The 27,310-nt window shown below is 35.2% G+C and overlaps 1 long non-coding RNA gene across 1 annotated transcript; it reads left to right on the top strand.

The window, feature by feature from the left end:
- Window positions 1-912: 912 nt before the first annotated feature.
- LOC144370148 (uncharacterized) lies at window positions 913-27,310 on the top strand. The gene is made up of 4 exons (XR_013430082.1): window positions 913-1,150; window positions 11,304-11,442; window positions 17,947-18,016; window positions 26,938-27,310. It is a non-coding gene; the product is annotated as an uncharacterized LOC144370148 (long non-coding RNA).

Genomic DNA, 27,310 nt, shown 5'->3' with positions numbered 1-27,310 from the left:
TGCAACCCTGAATAATATTTTCTGAAATGACAGGATCTCACTGGGGAAATCCTAACTGAAGATAATGGCATGATATATTAAGTGTTGCCAGTATTCCATTTAATATTAAGCAATTGCATAGCATCGTTTTTAAACACTCAAGTTAAAAGTGATACATTAATATTGAGTACACTGCTACTGTAAAGCCCATTCTCTTACAGATTTCAAACAAACACCATTTAAGTGCCAACCTACTATTAGAAGAGTTTACTCTTTTGTTCTCCAAAATGGCATCAACAGTGATGGGGTGCTTCCAGGGGATTATTGAACAGAATTTTTGCAACAAAGGGGCAAGCTTGAGGAAATACAAAATACCACCTATAAGCCTTACAATGTTTTATCTCAGCACTCCACCAATCTACACACCCCCTAGTCAAACAAGCAGCTTTATGGCATGCACAATTGCAGTTTAAGTCTAACTGACTTCTGCAGAACTGGCTTCCACAGGATTTCCTGTCCAAAATCAGAATGTGAACCTCTGTAGCTAAATGGTTACCAATAAAATAAGCAAGTCTTCCCCACCACCTACCATATTTTTGTTCTTTTCCTTCTTCTTCTTTTTTAAAAAGAGCGGAGTTGAACAGATCTCGTCATTTGTCAATTATTTTATTCCCTTTATATTCATTGGATAAGACGCAAAACAAATTTAAAAAACCTACCTCCACAATAATATCTGTCTGTTTAAGGTGTCATTTCCCTGTGAGGTTATTTACAGGTTTCTTGCTGTTTAGCTTTTCTTGCTTGGTAATTACTTACTGAAAGAAATCTGCTCCTCCAGGGAGGGTGAGCTCTTCCTTTAACCCCTTTTACTCACTCTCCTTTGGAGGCTGGCAGGAAGCGCATCACTCTGCAGTGTCTGGGAACCCACCTAGAGGGCCCCCTTGACGCCAGCACATCCCCTGTCAGGCAGCAGTCTGCAGCCGAGCAGGGCTGCTGCAGAGTTAATGTACAGTACCAGGGAGCCTGCAAGTGTCCTGAGCTCCTCAGACCTGGGGCGGCACAGCGCAGGGCAGACAAGGCAGCTACTACGATTCCAAAGGTTCTGCTGGAAATTCGGCGCTGGGGGACTCCAGCAGGAGCTTGTTGCCATTGTGTTTTTAAAGCATACAAGGTCTGTATAGCTTGGGCATGAGAATCTTTCAGAAGCTATCAGAGCATCAGAGTAAATGACATTTATTGGGAAACTGAATTTGGGGTAAAAAAAAAACCGAAAGAGAGAGCAAAGAGAAGAGAAAGACAGTGGGGGAAGAAATTCTTAGACCATGTCTGACTTGTAGCTGTGAAATTCATTTTATTTACAAGGCAAAAATATTAAAAGCCCACACATGGTTTTAATAACAGATTAAAGGGAATTTCTGCAGTGAAAGGATCAATAGCTTAGTCATTTTACTTAAAGAGAGCAGACAGACTTATTATGGGGTTAGGCAGCAGAAATGAATTTCATCACGACAGCACCTTCTGAAGTCATGATGGTAGCTAGTGGTAATCCTGTCCTAAAAAGCAGAAATTACTCTTTGCCTTCCTACTTTTGCAGTGGAGACCAGCAATTCTGAGATTTGAGGAAGAAGTTGGCTTTAATTATACATGGTTTTTAGCCCCTCTGCCCAGGTCTTTGTCCGACACGTCTTAGACAGTAGCACTGCATTAAAGTGACCACACATGAATATGTGCCTAAGAAAGAAGAAAAAGCAATATTCATTTCTAAAGGACAGCATGGCAAAGCAGCCTGAAGTTTTCCATTTTCCTTCTAACACTTCTTTAACAAGGATAACAAGAAACTGTCTTTTGACTCCTTTCTTCCCACATTCCATAGTCCTTCCTCAAAGGATGCATTAATTTATACTCAAGGCAGCTGGATTTTACCAGGACAATATTTGCCATCATTTAGGATTAGCAGTTGGACTGGTTATTTTAAATGTATTGACTTACTAGTGGAACCTAAATGGATGGACCCATACCTGCAGTGCTCTGTGATGTTTCTTTCTTCAAATTCTGGAAGTGCTTTTGTTGTTGCTCTATCTGTTTTGGGGGATATATATATATATATATATATATATATATATATATATATTTGGAAATCAATACTTGTTGCAATAACTGTCCATGATAGCTGCTCAAACAAGAGAGTTGGAATTCATCTGTGAAAATCACTACATATAACAAAGGAGACAAAGAAAATATTAATGACAGAAGATCTGCCAACATGATGCACATGAATAATTTTCCCTTTAGAAGGCATTCCTGGATATGGTAAGTAATCAATATGCCCTTTAGTTTGTAAAACTCAGAATTCTAAAATTCCATGACAGCTACCAGATGAGAATTTTTCTGGAACAAGAATGCTGGTATCAAATGAGAATGAGAAGTCAAACATATAAAATACCAAATGTGTCTGAGAAAGTAATGGTTATGCAATAAAAAACTTACTTGTTAAAATAAAGTATTTCAAATAAGAAATCAAGTATGATGACATTTACAATTATTAACACTTCATGGTAAAGAAAAGAAAAAACCTGTGAGAATGGCAACCTATTAACAGAAAAGGAGAGGATTAGGATTTGTTTTTATCTGTTTTTCTTTGAAAATTCCCTGGGGAAGGACACTCCTAAATTTCTGACATCTCATATCAGTTGGTCTGGATTTCTAAAAGAAGGTTAAGGGAAATTTAACTTGAGTTGATTTTAAAATAATTCTTAGATGTGTTTGTCCCTTTCATTTAAGATGATTTTAGCTATTCAAGGAATATTTCTACTATCATGAACCAATAGAATTCCAGTAGAACTCTAGTACATGAATCATGAAGTGCTCAGACTCTTACAGAACTTGCTTAGTTTTGGATATTTGGTTATGTATTAAGGTTCAAGGCAATGCATTAAAGTCCTTGGACATGTGCTATTTTGAACAATTTCTTGTTGGAATTTTTGTCTATATGTGTATAGGAACTAGTTTCTGAGAATATTACAAGAGCAAAGTCCATTATTTTAAAAATTGCTTGTTTCTTTTATACCTCTAGGGTGGTCTAGATTCAATCTCTTACAGCAGAAACTTTGTAAATGCATAATAAAGGCACATTGTAAATATTTGTGTCTACAAACATGGGTTGTTTGGGATACTGTGCCTGATTTTCAAAGTGTTTCCCAGGTAAATATTTTAGCTGGACTCCAGATAAGTAGTAGATATGTGAATACAGTTTTTTGAGGGGTTTCCAGCTGCTTTATGACAGTGTCTTAAATGAAAATCCCCTAATAGCTTAGGCACCACCAAGATCACCTGCTGTTTTGTTTTAGAGGTTTTGGCTTTCAGCTAAAAGTCCATTGCAGACAAGGGTTGGAGACATCCTATCAGTCTAGGTAGGTGTTCATCTTCTATCAACATCAGAGACATCCAGAATCAACCTTGTGGCATATCTTCCTTCTCAACTGACCATGTCCACTCTCCCTGGTCTCTAATGTGCTTGGGAGGGAATCTGGGTGGCATGCCTGCAAACTTCAGTGGCCCACTGCCAACTGCATCACCAGAGCTCCCCACTCAGTGGCAGCTTGGTGTCATCGCCTTGCTTGTTCTGTTACTTAGGGGCAGACATCAGCAATAGGGCCTTGACATTCCAACAGAAAATTTCACACTAGAAGCCTTTAATCCTGAGATTAAACCGTCCTGCTGGCAGTCCATGGCACATAGTAGGCTTTTTCTGATGTTTTTCCTTCTGTTCTTTATGCCTTTCTTTAAGATTAATGTCACACCTCTTAAGAATTCTTAGACCCAAAATTGCCTTACTCATTTCTATAAAGTGTACCTTGCTATAAAGCAACAGTTTTTCCCTGCCCAAGTCCTATTGTTTTTTTGAGTCCATTTGTTTATGTTGCAATAGGTACGATGCATGTACTCTCTGAATGCCTAACATTGTAAACACCTTCTATTCTGTTGCATTAACCTTACCTTTGCTTTGGACTGGGAAAAATGACTTATTCAACTCTTTAGTGTTGGAAAGAATGCAAATTTGCTTATTCATGATCTCTGGATCTGTAATACAATATGTTTCAAAACTATAGAGAAGTTGAGTGTCCTGGTTGTTTATTTTGTGTCTGGAGCTAGTGAGCCTTCATCCATTTTACTGCATGATGTACCAGTTTGTTATTGTTGTAGCCAAGCTGAGCCAGTGTGGAGTGTGAATGTTATGTATGTGTGTTCTTCTCTGGACCCCTCAGAAGCATTCATCAATGAGAGTTGGACTCAAAGGAAAAAGGTAGTGGTGTTTTTCCAGGTGACCCAGTTAGTGTTGTGCTTGGTTCTCAACTTCCCTAGTTGTTGTTATTTTTCTCTTATTTATAACCTCACCTTTCAGTACTGCAGAAAGAGATTCTAGATGTTTGTTGACCGGAAACCTTCCTTCCCTTTGTAAGCATCCCTGTTGTATCAGATTCCATTCTTAAATGTTCCTGCTAAGAAAGGTTTTGCCAGGTTGTTTCCTTTTCACATCCAAAGACTCCCTCTTTCTTTATTCTTTCATGCAGGTCTTTCTTCATGGCGGTGCAGATCAGAAGGTGGAAATAAAATAACAGCAGGGCATAATAAGGATGTTAAAGAGGTGTACTTTGGTGTCAAGAGCCCTAATTTACCTCTGAAAAGGGTTTAGAGATGCGTTTTCTGGCTCTGTTTTCCTCTGCTTGTCTAGAAGCAATGTGGAGAAAAAATTTGTAGACCTACCAAGTCTGGAGTAGTCTTCAAAAGTTCATCACAGGTAGTGATTCTAATAGTTCTCATTCCTCCTGCCCTCAGGCTAGTGTGTTGGTAATTACACAATCATATTACAAATTCATTGTGTATTGGTTACACTTTAAAGTTAATAAGTGGTCCCATTACTCAGCTTAATAGAACACTGCCCCTTAAATGCTAAGAGAGTGGTATGAAGAATGTGTCTTTTTTGTTCGAAGCTACATTAGTAGTATTTGCTGGAGGATTTTACTGCAAAGGCTTCTTTCCATTACACATTTCAGTCTTTTTTTATTGCCAAACTAAACAAAGATAAGGGTTTACCTTACTGGGTAAACAGGTACTATATAGTGCCTGTTTTATTCTGGCTAGTTGTGAGAATAGAATGGTAGCCTGGCAATTCAGAAATGTGCCTTGCATGGTCAAAAGAAGGAAAATGCAAGTCAGCTTTCTAGGAATTTAAATTCCCTTTAGCAACAATTAAGAGGACCTTTTAGAAGTCTCATAACATTGAATCACATGTAAGAGTCTATCAGGAATGACACAATATAGTGTAACATGTTTGCAGCTTTTGCCCTTTGCACAATCTGATTTGTAAAAATGTAATTTAATGCCCAAAACATCAGGGTCCTTTCCAATGATGTTGAAGTTGTAAAATTTAGGAGGACATTTTATTTGAATACCTTTGTATCCCTTTTTATGATGGATTCAAACAATTCAGAGAGAGGACAATGGAAAACTGAAGCCAAAGGGCACTACTAGGGGAGGTTGTTTAGTGCTGCACTCAGGGTGCCCTCTGAGGACATCAGAAGAAGGTTTTGGGAAAGTGATTTTGGATGGTGATTAATTATTTACTTAGTTGGTACTTAGGGTTTAATTTTCTAAGGGCCAGATATCTAAATGATTTTATCAAAGTTTTTGTGATGCTGACCGCTGATTCCCATCAAAAGGCAAAAAATGGGAAGATTGTGGTATTTAGCTCAATATTGAATCATTTTTTTTCCTCTTTCTAGGCCCTGACTTTATTTTGTTGAACTGTCCCTTCCAAAGATCCAGTTCCCATAAAGCTTAGTCTAACAGGTCACGGTTCAGATGTCACTCTGAAGACCAGGTTTCAACTCCTAAACTAGCTTGTTTTGTTTGATATAAATATTTTATAGATTGAAAAAAGATAAAAATCAATCTCTCAATATAACATTTATATATCTGTTTATATATTTCAAATAACTTAACCAATGAGTAAATATTCAGAGAAAGGCAAGTTGGCCTGTTTCTATCTGAACACTATCAATCTCATTTTTAAGAGTTATAATCTCTCCACACATTAACTCTATAGAAATTCAACCCAGAAGTACAATTTCCAGAATTTATGTTTTGTCTAATGTAATAATCAGGTTTTATTTGAATTTTAGTGTGATGAGGATGTTAGGTTTGATCACAGTATATACATTGAAGGACAGAGTATACTATTTCTCATGCAAAATAATGGACTTCTGCTCATTTTAGTCAACCTGAAATCCATTGGGAGTCTGCTTATCTTCTCATGAGATTGCAGGCCAGCTGAACTTACTTCTCTTCCTCTGAGTGACATAATTACCCAGGAATTCTAAAGTCCTGAGGTCTTCAGGCTCAGAGAATGTCAGAGTTCTAGATGGATTTAATCCTATTAGACAAAGTCATTTAATTGTCAACACTTTTGGCCAATAAAGTTTAGACTCATAATTATGCACCAGTCCTTAGGGCTCATTAGGAAAGTCAGCATATTGTATAAAGCAGAAATTTAAGTTTGGATAAAATACAACACAGATTTTTCCATTGTATAATATTTGACCCTACTAAACTTTAATATTTGGCTTTCTATTTTGCTGCTAGAATTTAAATATCAAAATATTTAAATTCATAATTTTATGTTTAAGTTTTTAAGATAAATTTAATTAGGAATGGTATGATAGAGGAGAAAAGTTGCCAATAATAATACTAGTGTGCCCACCATTTATAGAAATTAAGTATAATTTTTAGTTCCAGCAGTATTTATAGACTAGTAAATTAGTCTATGTACTTTAATCTGTTGACAGGTTACATCCTTAGTGGGCTAAGTGGGTGACCCAATCTGGGGAGATCTTAAAAAAAAATCCCCACAAAATGAAGAAAGGAAAGGAAAAAAAAAATTTTCCATCATACAAAAATTGTCAGCTAAGAAATTGGGATGTTTAACTTCTATTGAATTCCTCACTTTTTATCCCTTTTTCCTTCATGTCTTTTCATGAACTATTATTATGTTATTTCCATTAATGCTGAGGTCTTTGGACTCAGAGAAAGTCATTGCAAAGGAAAGATCTTTCAGAATTCCAAACTGTAAGAAGAACCTAAGGGACCTTAACAACCAGTTTCTCTCTTGTCATGGGTTAAAAATTCCTTTTTATCCAACCCTTCCCTCCTCCTTGGCCTTTAGCCAAGTCCCACAAAAGTTAATGCTCATTAATATTTTGTATTGCAATAGCCCCTCCTGCCTTTTAAATAATAGTTCAAAAACACATCCCAGCTACACATTAGTGACTACAACTCATAACCATTTGGAACATTGGATGGTATTTCCAGTTGTTTGAGAAGTAGCAGCCCATAAATACATTCCAAGACAATATATTTCAACCAGGGGCTATATGTCTTGTAAAATTTTATAAATTATATGTACTTTTTAAAAAAAATAACATATATATATGTATATATATATGCATTTTACATGTGTATTTTAAAATTATATATGGATCCATATATATACATTTGATATATATATATATATATATATATATATATATATTATAGAGAGAGAGGGAGGTATAGTATATACATGTAATATATAAATATATATATATAATTGGTGTCAAATATTGATGGATAATCTGGATTCTATATAATCAGGTTATTGGTGCAATTCTTGGTTTTTAATTCTAATCTAATTCTGGTGTTAATGTTTTGTGTGACCTTGTCAATGTGCTCTGAACTTTCATTTTTCTATTGAAAACCATGGAAGCAGATATTTATTCTTTTTATGTTAAAGAGTGGATTATTAAAGAAAAACTCATAGAACATTGGAAATAATAATCTATTATGATGTTAACAATGGCATACTAATAGCACTTGAATGAATTCTTTAAAAATATAAGTAACAAATCCAACTAATTTATATATCACTGAAGGGGTCAAGGATGATTGAACCCTAGATGCATCCCAGTGTTTTCACAAGAATTACATCATTTGATAACAGCAATACTTTCTAAGGAAAGGAGGGACTTTCCTTAGAAGTATTGCTGTTATCACAGAGTTTAAGAGCTCAAGGTCACATTTCTATGAGTTAGAGAAGTTGACTCAGGCAAAACCAATCAATCCTGATTTGAAAGCCCAATATCTTTTTAATATACTATATTGTTTCTGTGGCAGATGCCTCAGTACTCTTTCCAGAGGCCTCCTGGAAAATAGACTAGCAATAAACTGAGAAAATAATCAGATCCACTCTGCCATTTAGCACACTGGGTAGGTATGTAGGATACCTACTAAATGTGAGTGGCCTTCCCTTGAGAAGCTCTTCCTATTGATGTTAGAACTCTGACCTGTACTTAGTCTATGTCAGCAGCTTTTTCTGTTTTCTCAGAATGAGAAATTTTACAAGCAATTTGCAGTGAACTGTGTTCTCAGGGCCATTCTGGCAGGTAGGGTCCTTTCTGTGAATTAGTAAAAGGTGCTTCTCAGCCCAGATACATTAGAAAAGGTGATGAATAAGAAATGCAAACTGTGGTGCTTGGTGAATGGGCAGAGCCTCTGTACAAAGCAAAAGACGCTCCTTCCTCGGGGCAGGTATTTGGGGTCAGCTCAATTCACTATCTCCGTGGGGCACTGTTTGGCCTGGTCCAAACCAGCCCTGGCACTGCTTTGATGCTCCATTTTACTTTCCAATGGTCAGGTGAAATGTTTTTGAGAATACTTTGCTGACAAAAAAAAAACATGCAATTTTGGGATTTGCTGCCATCATTATTACTTTCTTCAAAATGCTCAAATGAGTATAGGTTTTTCCAATTTATTTTTTGTATACTTAAAAAATATTAATATTATCTAAAATCAGAGATAAGGGTCCAAATATATATATATATATTAATTATAAAATAGCTCGATATCTCAGTTGCTGAAAAATATCATTCTTAATGAATCATATTAGAACAGGTAGGATATACTAATTCTTTTAAGCATAAGGAATGTCCAGATAAATAAAAGAGGCCTGTCTTGGAGATACTTGTAGCTTGATGAGAAAAACAGCTGTAGAAACAAATAATTACAATATAATTGGGAGCAGGTTAATACAGATATATTCCAAGTGGTATGAAATCTAAGAGAAGATGCAACTTAACTGACTTGATTCAAATACCTTAAAGAAGTCTAGAAATGATAGAGCAAAAATATATTAAATGGAATTGAGAATTAGTTGTTATCATTAATACCTTGGGGAGTGGTTGGAGGGAATGTCTGGGCATTTCTGAAGAAAGTGCCCGGACACAGAGCTAGAAGGCTAGTGGAGGACATGACTACCCCAAGATAGAAGGGGGGAAGCAAAGGATGGATCCAGACTACATAGAGATTAGGATTAAGTAGATGGAAGGAGAACCAGAGGGAGTTTCCATCTCCTGGCTTCTATTTTCTCTAGGAAGTAGAATTCAAGGTCATGTGGAAGGACCATAGAAGAGTAGGTGGGGGACTTAGGAGAGTAATGGAACCACTGTGGGCAGTTAAAGAGGCCACTAAAGGGGAAAGTATTAGGGGTATCAGAGTTGAGAGTGTTCAGTGATACCCAACCAACATGCCAAGTCAATAAAGAATATTTACCTTGCTTTAATATTGTTTACAGAAAGTATTATGTCAGGGAAAAGTGATAGAGAGGAGATGGAATATTATAGTTTTTAATTTCTAAATGAGGAATTATTTTGTGATTAGAATTTCTTCTATTGCTTGTGCCTTTGGGGATTCTGAAGAACCCCAAGCTGATTTCATTGTTGATGTTGTTTTCTGTTTGGTAGTGATAGAGACTGTTTTTATGAACATATTAATTAGATTGCATGACCTGATTTTGGAAATTTAAGGTTTCCCATGCTGCCTGGAAATAATTTTTGGGTGACAAACAGAAGTTCTAAGATGTTTTCTTTGAATTTTATCTTCAAATGAATAAAAATCACAGTGGGGAAAAGAGAAGGCAAAATGATTCAGCTTTGCTCACTTTTTTAGCAGGAACTTTTCTGTGGTTTATGTTAGAATGGCACCAGTCCATATATATGTAACCTGCTTTCACAAAGATTTCTTCAAAACCCTTGTGAAGTTTACTTGAAAGTGTCACCATTCCCTGGGAAACTTAGTGAAAATAACAAAGCCTAATATGACTTTAACCAGAACTGGCTAACCTAGTTTAATTAAAAATTTTAAACCTCTTTTATTTTGCCTTGATACCTCAGAGGGAAATATGACAAATATATAATATTAATTAAAGGGTATTATTAAATAACCTTATAATTTATAGGCCACAATAATAAACCCTGGAGGAAGGAACTGAAAGTTTAGCAGATATTATAAATGAATTTCATCTCTTTTAATCATTAGCTCTTTCTCTGGGGTCAACAGAGCTGCTTCTTTAATACTCCCAGTGTGGGGGCTCACCACTGCTTTATACAGGGCTTTCTTTGTGGGAGTTCTGCAGTGGCTCCAAAACTAAATAGTACCAAGCAGTCCTGGTCACTCATAAAGGGACTTCATTCTTCCTCTTCCATGAGTGTCCATGTTTTTCTTTTCCAAATTTGAAGGTGAGGAGATTGACAAAATAATTGCTATAGTGCTAAAAAAAAATGACACTATATTTTATCTAACGGATTTACTCATTTTTTTTCTTGTTTGGATTCAGTTGCATTTCAAATTGAGGTAGTTCAGAGAAACAGTACATTGATCTACAAACTATGCCAAGACAGAGCTCTAATGCTTTTCTGAAGCATTTGCTCCTCTTTTAGAAAACCCTTATCCTCTTAGCTGTGGGTATTTTGCATAACTCTTTCTTCACAAAATTCTAATTTTAAATAGCAGCTGTTTTCCTAGGTAAGACAGCAGTGCTGTGGCCATCAATGTTGACACCCCTGGTAATTCAGAAAACATATCTAGCCTACAGTGTTTGCATCCCTCCTGTCTTCCCCACCACTCTCTGGGTGAAGGTCTCAAGCCTTTGCTTCATATAGCTCCATCTGATCTAAAGAAATGATGTGGTGTGAAGTTCTTATTATCAATGACCATGTTTTAGTTTGCTTGGTAAATTTCAAATCAATAACTAGCATACTGATGAGAGCCCTTGATATTCTAAAGAAGAAATGAAAACCTTTAAGCTGTTCATAGGCAAATTGAGGCAACCATGTTGTTATTGAGAGCAGGGGCAGAGGTTTGTTCAAATCACTGTAAAGCATCGGGGATCTTAATCTTTGTGGTGTTTGAATTCTAAAAGAAGAAAGTATTTAATGAAAATTCTCATTTTTTAGAAAGTCATCCATGCAAGAGTTGCTTTATGAGGGAGGTTAAGTATAAGGTGGATCAAGATGTCACCATTCAAAAGGCTTATCACATGCTACAAGGCCATCACTGCATGTCTTTCTGCTTCAAGGAACTATCTTTGTCCAGGTGAGGCTTGGTGATTTTCTAGTAACAAACAATTGTATGCTATTCATGAGAACACCACCTAAGGGACTTTGTTCTACTCTGTACCCAACATCCAGCACAGTGTTGCACTTAATAGGGACTTTCTATGCTTTTCCTGAATGAGTGTATGCAAAGAAAAGGTTAAATAATGTTGGGTGTGGTGGCACATGCCCATAATCCCAGCAATTTGGGAGGCTGAGGAAGGAGGATTGCAAGTTTGAGGCCAGTCTTAGCAACTTAGTAAGACCTTGTCTGAACAGAAATAACAACAACAGCAACATAACAAAAAAAACCCTGGGAATATGGCTGAGTGGTTAATTGTCCCTGGGTTCAATCCTCCATATCAAAAAAAAAAAAAAAAAAAAGGTTGAGCAGGGAGGATAAAGGATATGTAGCAAAAAGAATTCTGGTTGTGGGATAATTTAATTAGATATTCTTTCACATTTTTCAAATAATGTTATAATTATGCCATGGGAACTTATGCTGTAAAAAATTTAAGATAATAATAATAGCAATAACACTGGAGAGCTAATTAATGACACATGTAGACTAAACTTTTCACAGACATTATCTTTTAAAATCCTACCCCAAATCATCTAACATCTCTGTGACTCAGGTTACCCACTGGTAAAATGGAGACAATAAATAGTTCTCATTTCATAGGTGGCCATAAAGATTAAATGAGAAAAGCAGTCAGTGTTTAAAAGAGCACCTGTCACTCAGTAAGGAACCAGGAAGTAGAAACTCGTCTGTGAATGGTTAACCAGGTTGCCTAGAGCAATCTAACTGCCCCACAGCAGATCATTAGCTATAGGTGGGTTGGAAGACCAAACTGCCTTTTCTATATCACATTTTGAAAATTTTCAGAACATACCAGAAAAATACATTGGGATAAGTTTGAATGGTAGACTAGTGCATGCCCCTCGGCTCCCAAGCCTCAAGGAGAACAATCTGCCCTTGTGACCTGTTGCCTCCCACCATGTTGACTTAAGTGTGGACCTCCTGCCAGATGGATTTCATCTTAACAGGTTGTCTTACCTTTACCCAAGTCCTGCATCATTATAGTTGCAGTTCCTAGCATGGTGTTCAACACAGAGTAGGTACTTAATAAATGCTTTAGAAGAAAAAAAAATTACTTTTCCAGAATTGGGTCCCTGAAATTTAGTGCTTTAAAGATTAATTTTAATTTTTCAGGATACAGTTCAAGTTTGGGGCAGGTAAAATTTCTATAAAAATTGTCACCTTCAGCATAAATAATTACCACACATCTTGATTTCTGACACTTAGGAGACCTTAGCTGAATTTGTGCAATCTGCCATCTCACTGAATTGTGTCTGACATGAAAATTCAAATGCTGTTTCTCCAAATTACCTTATATTAGATGCTATTCCTTCAAAACTAATAATTCACTTTTATATAGGAATCTTTCTTTCTTTGAATATATGTATGTTTTATTTAGCAAGACAAAAGTCTATAAATTAGCACTGCAGCTGGGTTCTGATGCTTAGTTATGTGGATGTCTTCCATTTATAACACTTATAAATGTTGCTTTTCATCACATGATATGGTCCTTGGATACAGACCAGCTTCCCCATGTGGTTGTTCTGTCTTTTCATATAGCTTAGACTGTCAAACTAAGCTCTAAAAATCATCTCCATAATATCTGTTCATTTGCCAAGAAAAATGTATTGTCTCTGTATTTTATATATACTTACTTTATCCTTCCAATAGCACCATTTTCATTTCTACAATAGTTTTTTTCCCATGTGCAGAGAGGCAGTCTACATACCACATAAGAGACAGAACCTGGATCCAGATTGTTTGGATCAAATCTGGTTTTGACACTGGGCTAGTTATTTAATCTCTCAAATTCCTCATTTTCAAAATTGGGATTACAGTAGTTTTAACTTCGTAGGCCAGTATGAGGATGAAATGTAATATAAATAAAGTGCTTAAAATACCTCTAAGCCTGCAGGTGATCTGCCATGGTTAGTTGTTCTTAAAGGTATCCTGTGGATCATGTGGGGTTGGATTCCTTCAAAAAAGAGGATATGAATCCAAATGGATTTGAAAATAAATGTTTAGGTGGTGATTCCAGGAAATACCAGTAGGGGAGTAGGGAAGTAAGATCAGAAAGAGAAAAAACAAATCTAATATAGGGAGCATTCATAGTCAGATAACAGGCAGTCCTGCTGAGGGACTCTTGAAAATAACAAAGAACTTGCTTCAGTGTTGTCCTACCTCAAGGGATGAGAACACCAGCAGGAGTTGATCCTGCATCTCCTGTTCTTCATTTATTTCTACCTTTCCAGCCTGATTTGCATACAAACCAAGCCTTAAGAGGAATAATGTGTGCATTTAGACTGGGAAACCATAGCCACAGCATTGCTGAAGGGATATGGGCAGGGCCCTGACAATAATTGCTTCAAGAATTGTGACCTGAATTCCTAAGGACTGTTGCATTCTGGGTATTCTTTTTTAAAAATTTCCCTGGCCCATGTAGTATGCATTCAGAGATTTTGTGGCATGTGTGAATAATCTAACATATTGGTTCTCCTACTTAACTTTCAAAGTTCTTTCTAAAAGCATCTGAACTTATCTTTAATTCCCAATACATAATTCTTATGATTCCCCAATAAGGTGACTTTTTCCCACTGTACCCATATGAGATGTTTCTGCCCTCAGCTCTTCCTATCCAAAGCTTTGCCTGTTCTTCAAGTCCCTGCAACAACCCCCATGAAAAGTTCTTTGACCTAGATAGCTTACTTCTCTGAAGTCCCATTAATACAAAAGACTGTGCAATATGGTGATTGATTTACTGTTGCCTGGTGAGTTTCTCTAATTGACACATATAATCAGCTGAACAAACATTCATGTCTTTTAATTTCCCATCTTTTTCACATATTTTGCTACATCATACCCAGTTTAAAAAAAAAAAAAACTACGAAATCCTGAGAGGACTTTATGGACTTTGGAGGTAGATAACCAGGATTGCATTTCTATTCTTCCATGATAAGTTATAAGCACTTGGGCAGCTGTAAAACTTTCTTTCATCTATTTTTCCTCACCTCAAAAGTAAGGCTGAACTGAGCACAGTGGCACAAGCTTATAATTCCATTGACAAGTGCCCCTTAGTTCAATCCCCACAACAATCACTGCCCCATGACTGAAATCCCTACCCTAACCCCATCATATTGCTGTAAGGATTAAATGAGGTATTTTATATAAAATGCTTAGCACAGTTCTTCTCAAGAAGTAGGAGTTCAGTCAATGGAACTTACTACTTGATTCTTTCAATTTTTTTTTTCATTGTACTGGTGGTTAAACCTATTGCCTCACACATGCTGGGCAAGAACGTTGTTACATCCCCAAATCCTCAACCCTGATTCCTTTGCTTCTGAAGTAATCAATGTCTTCTTAGAAGTTTGACTATATCACTATTCCTTAGGTTCTCATTTTGCTATTGGTTTGAATTTAGTTGTTTTCAAAAGGAGGCATTAAATGAATCTCAAAAACTATTAATTTTGCAATACTGGAAATATTGATGTTTTATGAAAAAAATACTTTCTTTATGGAGCTTGAAATTGAGTAGAAGGTGATATATTTTTTCTTATTTCATTTAAAATATCAACTTTTAGATCATTGAAAACTTAGATCTCCTTATACATTAGAATATAGTTTCATTGTCAAAGAGTATCAATGACTATTTTATATATTTATATATTTCTTAGTCAGAGTGTATGTGGAAAATTAACTTCATCTTCATTAGTGTAATAATCTAGAATTTTGATTCTTATTATAGTAAAAATGATGAGAGTTGAAGAAACTGTCATTAGGGCAGGCAGTTGTATCATATATTAGAAACATTTGCACATGTCAAGTGCAAAAGAGTCAGTTCTTACCTTCCTATCCTAGTAATGAGAAGAATATGGATTTGGAGGGGTGGGTGGGACTAGGAGGTGTCCTACGTATTCTGACAAAGCATTTGTGGCGTCATAGATGGTACTAGGCAAGGGAACATCCCAGGCTTTGGAGCCCTATCAGACTAAATTCATATTCAACTCTGATGTTAAATGGCTGATTCTGAGCAAATTATCTGATTTTATGAGCATCACTATCCTCATTCATAAAAGAAAAGTACAATAGTACTAATCAGGTGTACTGATGTCTTCTTAGAAATTTGACTTTGTCACTATTCCTAAGGTTCTCATTTTGCTATTGGTTTGAATTTAGTTGTTTTCAAAAGGAGGCATTAAATGAATCTCAAAAATTATTAATTTCATAAAAAAAAGTACAATAGTACCAATCAGGTGTACTATTCTACTTTTTTTATGAATGAGGATAGTGATGCTCATAAAATCAGATAATTTTGATTTTTGATACCAGGTTTGTTGTAAGGATTCTATGAGATAACATATTTATTTATTTGGTTAAACCCTACTATGTCCCAGGCAGCCAACAGAGATATATGTGCAAAACTTACAGAAGATAAGGGAAGGGCACAGTAAAAAAGCATATGATATTCCTAATCACATATATACATGTCCAGGTGAAGAAAATTATATTGCCTTAGCAAATGGCATGAAGATCTTCTTGAGGAAGAGAAAGGTCCTGTGATGAAAGGGACTTTGAAGATACCCTTGGGGTAGAAGGAGAGTTCATTGAGGATTGACCACATGCAGGTGCTCAGTTAGAGGAAATGATAATAAAAATCTCACGAATTGCCAAATCCATGTGTAAATGCTATGTACCTGTTTCTTCATATATATTTTTTTCAATTTAAAAATAATTACCTTTACTGTAGAAGTCAGTTGACTTACTTTTATATAAGCTGATGTACAGTGCAAATACCGAGAAAATTTCATACTTATTCCAGATTAGTTTTAAAATTTAGATTCACAATACATTTCACAAGGAAATTATTTTGAAAGTATTTTGTAGCACAGACCTGGGAATTTGTAAAAATACAAGATCTAACTTTTCTTTTCGTGTGCTGCATTGCTTATACTTAGCAAATGAATCCATTAAATGACTTTTGTTTCTACAGAAGATGTGAAACTTAAATCACTCTATCTAGAGCTTCTCCATGGGCATATAAATTTGTGATGATAGCACTGGTTAACCGTGAAGGACAAGTCAGGAAGAAGACCAAATTATAGATTATGTCTTTTATTGTATAATTCATTTTCTACATCACAAAACTTAAGACCTAAACTTTTTCTTCTTAGTTTGATGAGCAAATTGCACACCTGAAATGGCAGTGTCTCATCATCCTAGAGTCACTAAAATCTACCCAAATTAACTGGTTACATTTTCTTGATGACTCATCTGAGATGTATCTAAAACAGTGCATTTATGTTTATTTTTACGGATTCGTGGCTGTGTTTTTTGACAGTAAGAAAATTGCTTTTCTAATTACAAAAATAAATGTGAGGAAGGAAAAAAGGAATGGAAAACTGTAAGACAGGATGTAAGACACATGATTTTCTTGGAGTCTTTCCAACTTTTGTTTCTAGCTTTATCATTCTTTCTAGATGCAGCTATGCAGGTACTGCTTTACTTAATCTATTTTATTCAAACAAATGTTTAAAAAAAGCATGCTTTTCTTAGTGTAACAGTTGAGACAAAACAGAAATTTTAAACCAAGACGTTAGTGACAAAAAGAAGTTGTTTGTAAAATCAAAGCAAGATGCAACTAAATTAATTGAGTTAGCATGCAAGGTACTCTGCTGAAATCCAGGCCCTTGTGAGAAGTTTTCCTTCTGGATCTTATTCTATACTGGGCAGCTGGGGCTATGTTAACCTTCCTTCTAGAGAGAACTCTGAGATTCAAGACAGAGAAGCTGAGTCTTCTCTAAAACCTACTGAAGGCCCACTTCTTAATTCTGATTTTCTCCCTGAGGACACTTTTCTTGGTCTGGTGGTTGATGCTGGGACTTGGAACAATATTTAGAGAAGGTCAACCTACTTAAAGAAACCAAACATGTCACCAAGTTTCAACACTCTAATAAGAGGCACATAGGTATGTTTTTAAGATGGGCGGATCATTAAACCACAGCATGAGTCATAGGATGGCCTTAGTAAATATTACTTTCCTTTTCTTCCCCTCAGAATGACTCTCCATACTCTTTAAATCACCTAGCCTCATAGATAGGGAGGCCGTTTTCTTGTGTTCTGAGACCACAAAATTCCAAGCTCCTTTTGTTCAATTTGCTCTTGCTAGACTATCTTATCCTTACTTTCTTCTCATATAAGCCTTGCAGGTTTTTACAGGTCAAATCAACTCAAAGTCTTTTCTCTTATTAAATACCACTTTGATATCATCCTTTCTCTTTGTATATCTATTATATGTTGATACCAATTTTCATTTACATAATACTCAAAAGATATTTTTAAAGAGAGAGTGAGAGAGGAGAGAGAGAGAGAGAGAGAGAGAGAGAGAGAGAGAGAGAGAGAGAGAATGAATTTTTAATATTTATTTTTTAGTTCTCGGCGGACACAACATCTTTGTTGGTATGTGGTGCTGAGGATCGAACCCAGGCCGCAAGCATGCCAGGTGAGTGCGCTACTGCTTGAGCCACATCCCCAGCCCTCAAAAGATTTTTAATATAAAAATTTTATCTTCCCTGAGAGACAGGGATAATGATTTGCTCTTTGAATTTAATTTCTTTTATTTGTTCTTAAATCTACCACTATGCATATTGTAGGGCTATGAATGTAGCAGAAACTTGGTAAATAATCTGTGAATGTCTAAAATGCCCATCCATTCATCACTCACTCAAAAAATACTGGCATACACATTGTCAAGCATTGCTAGACATTTGAGCATAGAAGTAAAATAATGATAGAGAATCACCTACTGTTAATATGAATTATTTCAGAGAAGAGAATTCATTAAAAATAGTTTTGAGAAATTGGTTTGGGAAACTCGCATATTCAAAATTATAGAGAGCCATCTTGTGGACAAATGAGTTCTACACTGAAATAAGGTCTTCAGAATACTGTGGTTCTCCATGACCTGGCTGTGGAATAGAAAAAGTATACTAAAATTTCATACAGTTAAACAGGTTTAAAATAATATTTACAAGTTAATTTTGTTTTCTACAATGCCTCTTAAATGTCTTGAATATGTCAAAAAGAAAGTTTCTGAAAATAAGTTATCGAATATCATAAACTTGACTTATAACACCATCCATAAGAAATCTTATAAAATTATAATTGGAAAGGAAGGAAAATCCTTAGAGATTATCTCCCTAAATGAGCTTTAGTGGGAGTTCTCTCAGGCTGGTTTAAACATCTGATTAAATGTGTGATTCCACTTTCTTGAAAAATGCAAATATGCATAGAATGTTGCATGTAATTTCAGGGGCTTTACCAATTTCCCTGCAGTTCATTCACAAACCCGTTCTAGACTTTATAGTTTTAATTCTTATATTTTACATAATATACAGTGAAGGTCTAAAAGATTTGTGGGTGAGAGTTAAGATGTGATCCCATTAATCTCACTCAAACATATACACTACATTTCCTTTTTCATCTTTTGGCATCTTCTGACTTAGGTAAAGTTCATGTCATGGCTATTGTGAATGAAGCTGCAATGAACACAAAAGAGCAGATATCTCTTCCAAACACAGATGTCATTTCCTTTGAATATGTGCCCAGTAGTGGGACTGCTGGATAATATGGTGTTTCTGCTTTTAATTTTTGAGAAACCTCCAGACTATCTTTCACAATGGCTGTACAACTGTGCATTCCCATCAACAATGGTCAAAAGTTCTCTTTTCTCCACATCCTCATTAACACTTGTTATATTTCATTTTTAAGTAATGGTCATTCTAAATGTTATAAGGTGGTACCTCGTGTGGTTTTAGTTTGCATTTCTCTAATAATTAGTGATGTTGAACATTTCCTTTCATTTTTTAATATACTTATGGTATCCCTTGAACTTATTTCTTGAATAATAGATGTCTTGAACTTATTTCTCTAGACTGCAATTTGTGAGTGTGTGTGTGTGTTTGTGTGTGTGTTTTAACTGACTCTCCCCTTACTCCCAGCTTCCCTAATCTTCTAGTCTCTGATTCTCTCTACTTCAATGGAATTGACATTTTTAGATTCCACATATGAGTGGGATATTTTGCCCATTATTTGTTAGTATTGTTTTCTTATTACTCACTTGTTGGTGTTCTTTGTGTATATTAGAAATTCTGTTGTTGTAAACAACACAAATGAACTTGGAAGGCCTTATGTTAAATGAAATAAGCCAGATACAGAAAGGTAGCTACTACATAATCTCACTTGTATGTGGAATCTAGAGTTGAATGCACAGAAACAGAGTAAATTAGAGGTTACCAGACACTAGGGGATGACAGAGTTGTTGGTCAGAAGATACAAAATTAAAGTTATACAAAAGGAATAAATTAAAGAGATCTATGGTACATCAGGATGACTATAGCTTATTTTCAGTTCCCCATCACAAAAACGTAGGTACTGAGGTAATGCATTTGTTAATTAGCTTGATGTAATCATTTCACAATATATGCATATACCAAAACATCATGTTATATGCCATAAACATATCAACTTTTGCAAATTAAAAAAATGAATTTTGGAATTACAGTAGAGCTTTGGGCAAATTAATCTATGACAGTATGAAACTGACACATTTAGGAAAAAAGTTGTGACCCATTGCTTAGCCCTATTTACATAAATACTGTGGAACTATAAGTTCTTTGTTATCTTTTCCTGTCCCATTAAGAATCAGTGGCTTCACAAAATTCACCTCCTCTGGTGAGAATTATTGGAGCTTCCCCCCCCCTTTAATATTTGCAGCAGTTTGTTTGTTTTCATCATCTCCTGTTATTAAGAACCCTAGTAACCTAGGTCAGTAATTCCCAATGTGAATTCTGTGGAATGTTAGGTTCATATATATACACAGGTGCTACATGCAAAAGGATTGCATAGTTGAACAACCGATCTTGACAAAAGTAAATTGATACATTGTAAGAACATTCCAAAGAATCTTTAAACAAGCTAAATAAAAATGTTTAAATCTCTGAGAAGGAAATACCATGTGCTATAAATATTATTATATATGGAATTTTGTTTTCAGAATATCTACTGGGGTTGGTTCTCTACTACGATATATGCAGATTACTTGAACAAATTTCAGGATGATGAGAAGTTGACTTGTAGAATATTCTGGGAGAGAACCACTCTTTTTATATTAAATGATCTTAATTCAAATATTATGATGAATTTTAATTAAGCAGGCAATTTGATGTAATGGAGAAAGCATTCACATGCTTTCACCTATTTCACTACTCAGTACAATCATGCTGTTCTTCAAGTGATTAACAATTCATTTTACCTCTACAGCTAAGGCAAAAAAATTCTTGTACGAATTATAGGAGCACTTTGATTAGTATAAAGTTTGGTTTTAGGTGCTTGTGCATCAATTTTTGAATGACGTGCTGTCATATTTATTGGTGTGCAGGGGGAAACCAGTCATTCTGCACATGCTCTCCCAACTCCTAGGATAATCATACTCCAATTTGTATATTCAAAGTTTTTAGAAGTTCTATAATTAAAAAGCATTTTTCTTTAAAATTTTCAAGTCAATGTTTTCTAAATTATTTGGCTCCTTTTAAAATTATTTTTCATTCTTCAACTGGACTCTTTAAAAATAGAATTCTATTCAGCAGTTTTGGAAATGTTCTTATCAATTTTTCTGCTTTTAATGTAAAATTGTTTTTTCATACAGGCTCATAGAGAAGAGCTATTGCACCAATAATCTAAAAATGTGTTCTTCTATTTAATTGGAGTGAATTGGCTACATGTGTTCATATTATCTCTAATTAAAATGAAGGGCACAGGAATAGGAGAGAATTATGCCTCCCCACCTGTCCCACAGGGGCCCCCATTAGTGACACAGTTATTACCACAGAAGAACCTAACTTGTATTTTGTAGGGAAATATTATTAGAAAGGTTCAGAACTCTGAGGGAACAGATTTAGTACACTGTCGAGCTGAAACAAGGCTATAGGCAATGTTGTGTTGCAGGATTGGTTCCCTGAACAGGCTCTCAGATGAGACATTGGTGAGCAACACTTAGAGGAAGTGCTTTCAGGGTCAAAAGGGGAGGAGAAGGAGGACTGAAGTCTCAGGGAGGCCTCAGCCAGACCCACAGAGGCATCTAAAATGAAAAGGACCTGTCTTAGGCCTCTAACAACTTCCAAACAATAAATAGCCTTAGATGCTGGAATAAACAGATCCAATATTCTGATAATTGGAGGGAATTTTATTTTCAATGGAGAAAGCCAAACAATCAACAAGTGTTGAAAGCAAAATAAAGCCATCTGTAGTCATGAAAGATCTGAAAAAAGTTTTAAATACTATTTGATCTTTTGCCACTTTAGCTTCTGAACAATGTGACCCATCAGAAATGGAAAGCGATAAAACAGGAAGTCCTAGGATCTAGTAATCAACACAGAAGATGACAGAGAGAAGGTTTAGGATGTCAGGTTTTTAGGAAGCCTAGAAAGCAACTAGCCCAGAATTACAGAGGAAGTAGAGGCCCTGAGGTATAGTTCTGAGGGGAGAAAATGAAATTGATAAACATCCAAGGGGAATGGCAGATGAGAGCAACATTTTTTTGGGGGGGGAAGGCAATGATTAACTGAAGGAAAAATTAAAGTTTTACCATATTACATGTGTAGTATATACGTTTATATAGTAATGATAAAGAGTAATAATATATAAACAGCAAATTTAACTAAAATTGACATGTAACAAGATGAAAGAAAGGAAAGGTTGATCAGAGAATAAGAGAATTAAATGTTTATCTATTACAGCAAGAGCTAAAGAGATGTCTAAGAATTTTAAAAATCAAGGAAAAAATATAAGCAAATTATTCAGAATTATAGAACTTAAGTACCAGCAGAAACAAAGTGATTTGAGAAAGAATATTCACAATGGGCACATATCTAGTTTAGTGTTTTCTTAACACTTTCATTACAGTTTTTAAATTTTATGTGCATAATTTCTCTAGCCATCATTATGGGTCAATTGAGTTGTTCTAACAACTTCCAAATCTGTCACCAGCAAAGATTGTTGGTTGTATTTTTGCTTTTGTTTTCTCATGTTATACATACTCAACTGGGAGCTATGTTCTACAGTCTCTTTATTGCAGTCAGGAGGCTGAAAGAGTTTACCATTGTGGGCTTTGCTAGTTCCTCTAGCAGAGGGAAAGAGGAGAAAAGGTGGAAGGTCTCACACCAGCCATTCAGTGTGTGTTCACACATGACTCATTGGCCAGAACCAGTTTCTTGGCTCCCTTCTACCACAAAAGGGTTAGGAAGTACCTACAGGTACCCAACAGGTGGAGAATTGAAAAGATGGAGCCAGCAGCTCTAAGGACAACCACAATTTCCCTCATAAGAATTTTTAAGTAAAAGTAAAATGACTTGTTTCTACTTAAGATTTTAGTTCAACATGAAATACTCATATGTGTAATAAATAGGTAAATATTTATTTGTATAATATAAATATATAAATATAAAAATAAATAAATGTATTTCATAAGATACTTGTAATGTGTAAGTTTTTTTATGTTTATTTTATTCTCTTCTATATATTTTATGCATTCCTTAAGCAGGTAGTATTTGAATACTTTATACTTAGCTAGGCATTGTTGCAGGTCCTGGTGCTCATTAATTAAAAAAAAAAACACTGAGATCTCTGCTTCTCTGTGTAATATGCTAGGGTGCTCTAAGTACTAGGGGATAGTAGTACAAAGGAAGGGAGTTAAAAGTCAAGGCTGAAAGTGTAGTCAGATGTTCAATAGAGATATCAGGACAACTCTTATTGAGAATGGTCTGTTTGAGCAAGACCTGAAATGATCAGAGTGATCATTGTGAATCCAAGGCCAGAGGGAACAGAGGATGCAAATTCCCCTAGAACACACTTGTTGCTTTCCAGGAATGACTAGAAGGTAGGAAGTGTGCTGTGAAACAGTGAAGGGGACTTAATAGGGGACACAATGTGAATATGTGGGCTATAGGCCATGTCACAGACTGCTGTGCTCTCAGTTAATTGCCTGACCTCTGAGTGCAATGCTGTAACTTACATCAGAAAATAAATCACCCAGCATTTAGAAGATGACTAATAGTTTGTATAAACCAACCTCGTCAAGCCATGAAAAAGACAGGGAAATGTGGACTTTGTCTGTCTTTTCTATCCATTTTAAATTCCTTAAAGCTCTCCTATGCTTTGTAAACATACTATAAACATCTATCCTCCAGCAGAAAGCTTTCAGGAAGGCGAGAAGGAAATTAATGTAACTTCTACAACATGCCACTTAATGACCTCATTTTAGGCTGGTAATATTCCAGTTAGGAAAATATAATGTCTCCATTGTACAGCTGAGAATACTGAGGTTCATTGGGTATGAGTTGATTTGAGTTACCAAGGCTACGGAAGAACTGAAATTTAAACCCAAGTAAGCCTACTCCAAACACTTTTGTTTTCCATAGTTTTATTTAACTTCCAAAAATATGAATTGTAATGCATAGATTTTCTGGGTCTAAAAATTATTTACATTTTTATTCTATAAACTCTCTATTACCAGATTACATTTGTAAAAGGAAGATATACACAGTAAAAATTGGCCATTGGAAAATATCACTGCCATCCCTGTTAATATCTACAACAACAACAAAAATAACTTCATTTGTAGAACATAATAGAGGGATTGATTTATAATTGCTATATTTCTGATGATAAATGCACTCTGATGTGAAATTTATTGCTCTATTTTCTTTTCTTTTGCAGGTAAGTTTGGAAGTATTTGTTTTTTCTTATGAAATACTGAGAGGTATGGTGTCACTTTTTCCTGAGTTTTATTTCAACTGTTTCTAAAATTGAGTATGCAAAGATTATGTGAATCACTGTACAAATTTTTGTTGTTATTGCAAGTATTTGGAAAGTAGCATTGTGGGTTTAAGTTGTTTGAGTCCCAGATTTTAAGCATGGGATTCTGTAGAACAAATCTTTGCAGTGCTAGTGTTTTGGCTTGTGTTTAAATGATTTCTGCATCTGGTATAAGGGAGAGGATTGGATTGGGGGAAGGGAAAATGAGAAGAGTAAAGAACAGAACATGCGCTGAGAGACTGTAAAGCTGAGCAGGGCAGCAACTGTCCACTCCAAGTGTACTATCTGCAATGGCCATGAGTACATGGCCCAGGACGGAGATGCCTCTGCATGAGGAAAAATAAATGAACCAAAACCTCTGTTCATTCATTTTTCTAACGCTGAGGTTTTCTTTTTTCTCCAATTGTTGTGCAAGATTTCTCGCCAAGTTATTGATGATGTGTATATTTGAAAAAAAAAGTATGCTTTAGCCATTTTAAAACAGAAATAAAATAGCAATAAAACAGATAAATAAAATAGATAAAATAAAATAGCAATAAAATAGATCCATTTCCTGGAAACCATATGAGAAAAAGCTCTTATGAACTGTATATCAACCTTTTTCAAATAGGGAGTAGGAAATTTCAACAAAGCTCTTGGATATACAAAAGTGAGAATAAGATCAGAGGAGCTTAGGAAAGTGTGAGACTTGTACTGGGGGAAGGAAGGTAGCCTATCAAGTTGCCCATATAGAGCTATGACCTTGTTATTGTGCTCTGTGCTTTCATTAGTACATAAAGGAAATGGTTGTGTTACATTTTACTCAAGCATAAAGACTAATGTCATGTTAATTATAAATGACATGTTTACTTTATTCCAGAAAGACTGTATGTGTTTGTAAAAGTAATTGCATGCTTTACTAGTAATTGTATGAAGTGGAAGAGGGCTTGGTGCACTCATCATCTTATAATTCCAGTTCTACTTAATCAAAAATAGATGAGTGCTATCATTTGGCTCTGGAATGTCTCCCTTATATGTTAAGGTCATGATACCTAGAGTGGTGGGATTGGGAGGTGGTAAAACCTCTAAGAGATGGTGTCATTGAAGATCATTGAAGGTGCATGTTTTAAAAGGATTGTGCCACACCAGATCCTTCACCTCTCTTTTTCTCTCTTTTAATTCCTAGTGATGAGGTGAGTGATTGTGTTCTACCATGTATTCCCACCATGATGTGCTGTCTTGCACAAAACAATGAGGCCAACCAGTCACAAATCTCCAATGCTATAGTTCAAAATAAACATTTTGTCTTTATTATTCTTTTTATTAATTATCTTAATGCAAAGCTAACTAACACAGGGAATTAGCACACAAGACACAAAATCTCTTCCTGTTCTGATCTTCATGGATAAAAAGGTTTGATCTTATTATATCTTCCTGAATAGAATCATATCAGTGTGGAAACCTGTGGGGTATGGGGTGGATATTATCTCACTGAGTAGAAATACAAAAATTAAGGATCGAATGTGTTTCATCAAGCAAGAACAAAGGTGGTACTTTTAAAATGAAGTTAATTCACTAACCCACAACTATCTTTATTTTAACTAGTATCCTAGTGGATGATGGAAATTAATGAAATTAAAGGGCATCCTAAAATGTCCTGACTTCTAAAATTATCAACGGATTCTCTAGGAGTCAGCAGATTTCTTTCTATGAAGAGCCATATAGTAAATATTTTAGCCTTTTCAGGCCATAAGGTCTTGACAGTAACTACTAGACTCTGGTGTTGAAGAGGAAATTCGGTTACCCATAGACAATATGTAATGAATAAGCATGGTGTGTTCTAATAGAAAATTGTTAGAAAAGGCGGGGCTGTGGGGGTGGGGCCAGGATTCCCCCTGTGTTAGTTCCCAAACACTTTTTTATCTCTCTTTGAAGTAAAACATTTTAAGTAAACTTTAAATATTTTATAACAAGGTGTATGTTTACCACCTTTGGATACAGATAAAGCATTTGGTATAAACAGGAGTGTAAGGGTGTTCAATTCTGAAGTTTAAAAGTAGGTTAGAAACTTTTCAAATGTTTTGATGAATTTAAACACTAGAGGGCACAAAGGGATATTTTAAATTCAAGAATCATTTGCAGAGTATTACAATTATTTTTTTAAAATGACATGTCAAGTAGAGCATTGTGACCTTAATGGGAATAATTTGTCTGAAATGTTGGCCTGCACCTCCTGTTACCTCAATGGCCACAAGAGCTTGAAGTGGTTGACCATCTTTGTGTTGTTATAATAATAACCACATATCTTTCTTTTTTATTGCTTTTGACCTTTTCATAAAATATGGTCAAAAATAGGTTTTTAAGTGGTGGGGATTTTTTTCCATCTTATAAGAGAAGAATTATATTCATATTGCTCTAGGATCTGACTAATTTTCATGTAATGAAGTTTCTCTTTGTAGTACATAGCAAGAGATTTGGAATGTTTTGCTAAAAATTTTTAAAAGGTAAAATCATGCATATAAATGTACTCTTGTCATTATTTTTTAAACTAATTATAGTTTTTTATTTCAGGAAAAATGATTAAAATTCATCAGGAGTCTGAAGTCTCAAAAATACTTCTTCTCTTTAGTAATTCTACTTGAAGGCATTTAGATTCCAGAAGTAACTTGTAATTTTAAAAATATTTATGTCCAAAGATATTCACCCAAAATAATATTGAGAATCTAGATATGTTATAAATATCTATATAAACTAGAGTTTAAATATATATCATTAGGCTGAACCAGTATAATTTAACAACCACCAAAAAATAGTATTTTCTAAAACATTAGATGATAGGGAAACTGCTTGTAGTAAAACATGAAGTGTAAAGCAAAATCCAAAATTGTATGTACTAAAATATCAATAGAATGTTAAAATTAGATTCATAAAGACATTTCCTCAA

Source organism: Ictidomys tridecemlineatus, chromosome 13 (genome assembly GCF_052094955.1).
Source record: "Ictidomys tridecemlineatus isolate mIctTri1 chromosome 13, mIctTri1.hap1, whole genome shotgun sequence".
Lineage (NCBI taxonomy): Eukaryota > Metazoa > Chordata > Mammalia > Rodentia > Sciuridae > Ictidomys > Ictidomys tridecemlineatus.
Note: the sequence above shows the minus strand (reverse complement) of the source record. Positions and strands in the feature narration are given on the sequence as shown.